This window comes from Stylophora pistillata, chromosome 6, assembly GCF_964205215.1.
Source record: "Stylophora pistillata chromosome 6, jaStyPist1.2, whole genome shotgun sequence".
Lineage (NCBI taxonomy): Eukaryota > Metazoa > Cnidaria > Anthozoa > Scleractinia > Pocilloporidae > Stylophora > Stylophora pistillata.
The window spans coordinates 661,408-667,500 of NC_142524.1; the positions used below are offsets into that span (position 1 = coordinate 661,408).

At 36.3% G+C, this 6,093-nt stretch overlaps 1 pseudogene across 1 annotated transcript in view; it reads right to left on the reverse strand.

Annotated features, from left to right (window-relative positions):
• Window positions 1-72: 72 nt before the first annotated feature.
• LOC148727626 (metaxin-2-like) overlaps window positions 73-6,093 on the reverse strand; it is a 9,831-nt pseudogene continuing 3,810 nt past the window's right edge. Inside the window, exons 6-9 of the transcript XR_015988962.1 lie at window positions 5,866-5,958; window positions 4,846-5,018; window positions 3,687-3,763; window positions 73-1,556 (exon numbers count right to left, since the gene is read on the reverse strand). The product of XR_015988962.1 is annotated as a metaxin-2-like (transcript). The remainder of the gene's footprint in view (window positions 1,557-3,686; window positions 3,764-4,845; window positions 5,019-5,865; window positions 5,959-6,093) is intronic.

Sequence of the window (6,093 nt, forward strand, 5' to 3'; positions counted from 1 at the left end):
TGCACCTTGGAAACGAGTTGTTAGACTTTTTGAGGGGTGAAAACCTTATTTACTTCATTGAAAATTCAGATATTAACTGGACTATATTCTTCTTTTTTAATTGACTAAATTTTACACCTTAAAGGATATCTTTAGTCTGCTACATTTTCTGATCTCTTCTGTCTGTTTTCCACAGCTATAATAACCAAAGAACAAAAGAATTCGACACACACCCGGCTCGTTTCTTCGTCTATAAAATAACCTTGACCTGTTCTAGGCTCCCAGTAAATGGGTACGAAGTAAATAGCGGGCGTACGACACACCTTCGGCTTTTCTTTCGTTCTGTACTACTTTTCGTACGCACAACCACTCAATCGTACGTTTACATACATACATACATACTTTATTGCATAGCTCCCCCCTGGGGGCTCTTCCGCCATACATGAATATAAGATATTAAGGCGTAAAAACGTCATAATAAGATAACATGATATTAAAAAAAAAAAAAAAAAAAAAAAAAAAAATTACCTTATATTTCAATACTAAAGTCACATGTTACGAATTAAGAATATTCTTAAAAATTTTCTTTTTAAAACCACTTAGGCTATCTGTGTCTCTGATAAATTTGGGTAAAAAATTATAACTTTTAGCCCCACGGAAGGCAAAAGCCCTTTGCCCAGCCGCGATCCTGCACTTGGGCAACGTAAGCTCGCTCTTCTGTCTGGTATCTCTTTGGTGAATTTCGGAACGTTGTTTAAATCGTTCACAGAGATAGTTAGGAGTCAAGTTGTTGATGCATTTATAAACCATGACTAAGTCATTACGTTTAATACAGGTAGGGTAATGTAGGCAAGAAACGACATCTATAATAACGCCAAACTGAAAAAATCAACTCTTAATTTAATCCCTTTCTAATTATCGAATGTCGACAAATAATATATATTTTTTGTTCAATTTAGAACAGAAGTTTCTAAACACAGATGGTAAGAAATTAACTTTTGCCCTGTGTTGCTTGCCGTGAACGTCAAAATTTTTCTCTCCAAAGACAAGAGACGAGCAGCTTCGTGCTCCTGAGTGTTAACAGTAAAGGGTGAAAGTTTCTAAAGAAACTGTGGTGCTGCGTCGATGGGGGTAACAAGGTAATTGGTTATATCAACTAAGTTGAAATTGTAAATTGGCCACCGTAAAGAGTTAAAAAGCTGACGTTTCGAGCGTTTGCCCTTCGTCAGAGCGAACGGCGAAGGGCTAACGCTCAAAAACGTCGGCTTTTTAACTCGTTACGGTGGCCAATTTACAACTTTCACTTAGTTGATATAACCAATTACTGTGCTAACAGTATATCGTTAGAAGGCGATGGAGGGGAAATCTCTTATGAAGTCTGCAGTAATTGGCTTTATCTGCCCTCGTTTTCAAAAGCGATCGCTCCTGCCTACTGAAAAAATTCCTCCAGGATCCTCATAACGAAGTCTTCAAGATTTTTGTGGGCCTTAACTACAGAGCTGAGAGAACCATCTGGTAGGTATCTTGTCAGAAGTGCGTGGAGATGGCCAAACACAAGTGCATCTAACTCTGTGGACCTGAAAAAGCAAAACGATAACAATGTGAAGGATTATCACAGCAAAAACAACATTAATTATGATGACGATGATGATAATAATAAGAAAAGTAATAATAGTATTAATAGTATTAATAATAGTAATAATAGTAATAATAGTACTAATAGTAATAATAGTATTAATAATTGTAATATTTTTTATAAGTGCAACGATGTGTAGTTTCATAGGTTACGCTGTGCGCCCTATGAAACTTTCTTTTCCTGGCATGCTGAAGTTCATTAAACTGCGTCATAATAGTAATAATATGTATGAGAACGAGAGGGCAATAGCGTATTGGCACATTCCCTTTACGCAGATGGCACGCATGTAAAAGCGAGCAGGATCGACGCCACCATCGTCGACAAGGAGAACAAGAAAATATCGGTGATCGAGATGAGCTGCCCGTGGCTAGAAAACAGGGAGGACAAAGCTGCCGAAAAAAACAGCAAAGTATGGGCCACTGCGCTGGGAGCTTGAACAGAGATACCCTGATTATCGGGTGACACAATACAACATTATTGTGGAAGTACTCGGAGGTTATTCAAGAAATGTTAGAAAGGCACTTAAAGAGCTAGAGGGGGATGAGAGTGACACAACAGCTCTACAGATACAGAAATCAGTCATCATAAGTTCACTCAATATTGCGAGGCGCTTTCAGAATTTGAGATAAGGGATATTAGATTTTTTAACACATTTAAGCGTTATCATAGTGATGTTATAGAACTTTCAGTGTTTACATTGAGGATTTTACTAAATAGTAATTACGTTTAGGACTAAGGCTTTTATATTAAGAATTGCCATAGTTCACTCAATATGGCGAGGTGCTTTAAGATTGAAATAAGGAATATTAGATGTTTTATTACATTTAAGCGTTTCGATAGTGACGTATGAAACCTTTAGTATTTTGACTGAAGTTTTTATTACATAGCAATTGAGTTTAGGACTTTCATCACTAGGGTTTCATAATTAGGAATTACCATAGGAATTTTAATTGTAAGGACTTTGATCGTTGCATTGATTGGTTACAGCTTGCCGCCCAATCATTGTTTAGGATAGCTGGGCATCCAGAAGTGTTTACTGCCATAATAATAATAATAATAATAATAATAATAATAATAATAATAATAATAATGATACTGATAATAATAATAATAATAATAATAATAATAATTATAGACTCTATTTCCAATAGATACAAGAACTTATATTATCTTATGTTACAAACCACGTTGCTACAGAACTAATACATTAACTACACAAAGCAAAACCACCCTTAAAAATTTGGTGATTGACATTTTAAAGTGCATGATGTTGATGTTAGGCTTGTGACCAGACCTTTTCCCTGACCTTAAAGCTGGATGATTTTTAGTGAGTTTATTGTAATTTATATATATATATATATTTTTTTATGAAGTGACTTGTTTTTAAATGGGGTCGTCACAAAACTCTTTTACAAATTAACCTTATGGCATTTTTTGTCTTTTTCTTTCCTGCAAATATGCCATTATGCCATTAAATTAAATTGTAATAGATTTAAGACCTGGCATAATTATCCACCATGGATGACCAATAGAATGGGAGACCATTTTAAAGATATTGCAATCTTGTTTTTCTAAAATGTTTCTCTAATGATGATGATAGTGACCATTCTTTTATGAAAGAAAAACATTCTATCACCATGGCAGGCTTAAGCCAATCTGGAATTTAAATGGAAAGTGTGAAAGGTGAAAAAAAGAGAAAGTTGATGGAAAATACAAAAGTTAAATACCGGTACTGATTATTGAAAGGACCTGTTGAGCTTATCTGGGCAAAGTTTCTAAAGAAACTGTGGTATTGCATATGTGCAGGGGTTTTTTTTTAGAGCACCAGCCCTTGTGAGTCAGAGTGAAAGTGCTACTGCTTGAAAAGTCTAAATCGTCAACTCAGTAGATAAAACCCAATTACTTTGAGCTGATGTTTGATGCCAAAACCCAATTACTTTGAGCTGATGTTTGATGCCAAAGATACATGTTAGTAGCCATTAAGGTGATGCACAGAAGAGCAGTTAACGGGTCTTTATGCCAACAAAATAATAACTTCTATTTTACTTATTAACCTTAAAGGTTATTTTACCTGTCACTTATGAAGAATTTGTTATTTCCAAGTTTTTCAGAGAGGGCTTGACATCTCCGCCTAAATTCTTCAAGAACCTGTTAAATATATAAAAGTAAATTAAATGAAAACGGAATCATGTTAAAGATGTCATGCTCAAGGTCTTAAAATAATTGAGAAGAATATGCTTCCTTTCTATAACATCAAGAAACGGTTAGATATTCTAGTCTTCTCAGATAGGGACAAATAAATGGAGGTCCCATCTCCTGCAGGGTTAGGGGTAGGAGACATTAATTTCCCACGCACAAGATTACTGTGTGATGGATGTCCTCCCCTGGGTTGATCATGGGTGGTTACTGGGCCCGCAGTGATTGGCGCAAGCTGTTGTGGTGTCCCTGCCTGTTGGCAAATCTTTTAAATAAATAAATAAATAAAAGAACTATTACTAGCCACCCCTTCGAGTGTCTAGAGTCTACTTTCTCCTAACAATATCACCCCTAGTCAAACACTGTGAGGTCCTGAGAATAAAGGAAATGATCACCAGCTGAAGAAGTTTTTGATTGTTACGCAAATTTTTCTTATTACCCATTGGAGAGGTACAGAGAACAGTATGGAGAATACAATACTGATGCTAAGGTGTCGCTGGTTGACCCATTCACTCCTGAGATCTCATTAGTAATTCTCCCTACTGTCTGTGATACAATTCTCATGATGTTCCTTTTGAGAGCTTGGTATTTGATCAACTAATAATCCACAGGTTGACATTTTTCTTTATTCTCATCACTAGTCTTCTTGATATTGTATTGATATTGTAAGGAGAAATTCTGTCTTGGTCACTCATGGGAGATAGAAGGTCAGAGACCTAGTTGATAATTTAAAGTTTAAGCTACAAACAGTACGTTTTTGGAGTTGTCTATCCAGCAATGGTGAGAAAAAAAAGAAAAATGTTGCAGGAAAATTTGGAGGTGATTCCTCTCTTTTTCACAAACCAGCTTGGGGAGGGTACTGGTTAAGAACCCACTCAGGTGATTCAGATGGCAAACTTTTCCAGTATTTCATGTGAGGTCCTAAGTAAATAAATTTCAGGCATTGAGCCAGGATTACTCTTGCATCTTTATTATTCACAGTAACAACGTATTCATTAAGAATACTTCCAGAACTTCAAAAAGCACTTACATACCTCTTTTCCTGTCTTGTGATGCCACCCATCTCCCTTAAGTTGTCCACAGACTTTCCACAGACTTTCCACAGCCTCCAGTAGCTAAGAACAAGATTCAGGGGAACAGGGAACTGACAGCCATAATGCTGCCTTGTACGCACTGCCCAGTCTTTCTTCCACCGCAACATGTTAAGCTACTTGGGCAAGGATATAAAAAAAATTGCATTGCATTTTATGCTGACGTCCGAACTCAACCTTAATAACATTGAAAACCTTAGCAATTCAGCTCATGCTGCTATTGAGGTATCCAATAAACCATTCACTATTCAACCATTCATTTCAACTTTGTTGATATATCCAAATTGTTTCGTTACTCCCACTGACGCAGCCCCAAACAGTTTCTTTCGAAACTATCAGCCTTTTTTCATTTTTAATTTTTCCATACAGTATCATCCCTAAATCAAACATCAAGGTCACAAGTGTATAGGAAATGATCATGCACTAACTAACGAAGCTCTTGATTGTTAAACAAATTCTCCTTGTCAATGCCTTAGGAAATGTTTAGAGAACAGTAGGGAGAAAGTACATTCTGATGTTAGAGAAGAGAGTGCTGATGGCAAGGAAATTCTAAATATTGTAAAATTGCACAGAAGATAATTGTTTGATCCTCTAGCCCATGATCAGACAAAACTGAAGAGCACCATGGAAATCTAAGGGGGTAGAAATATTGCAGTTTTTAGCAACCTCACTCCCTAATGCTGTTGCAAAGGTTATTACTTAGACATTACAAAGTCATGTGTGGGTTGAGTTACTTCTTGTCCTTGCTGCAACTCGGTTGTCTTCTTTCCAAGAAAAACCAAAATGCAAAAGTTTACTTTCATTCAAAAGCATTGAAGAATTGCGGGGGACAAGACTGCAGGATAGAATATAGCACTGTCACAAACCTCTTCTTGGAGTGATTCAATAAACATGGGTGGTGGCACTAACATTTGAAACATTTATTTGGATGTAATAAGAGCCATGGCAGAATCTCCACATTACCTCAGATGGAACCAGTGAGTTTTCAATCAATGATCAATATGCCTTCATTTCTGCTTTGTCTTTCATTTCCAAGTTTGTACTTGTAGAGGAGCCCTGTAATAGGAAAGTTTGGACATAAAAACTCTTATCATATGGCAAGATTATAAGTCCTAACTTAAGGTAAATCCCAACATTCTGACTGGTTCTTACTTGGTCTATATTTTGTTATGTGGACCATTTCCAAATGAA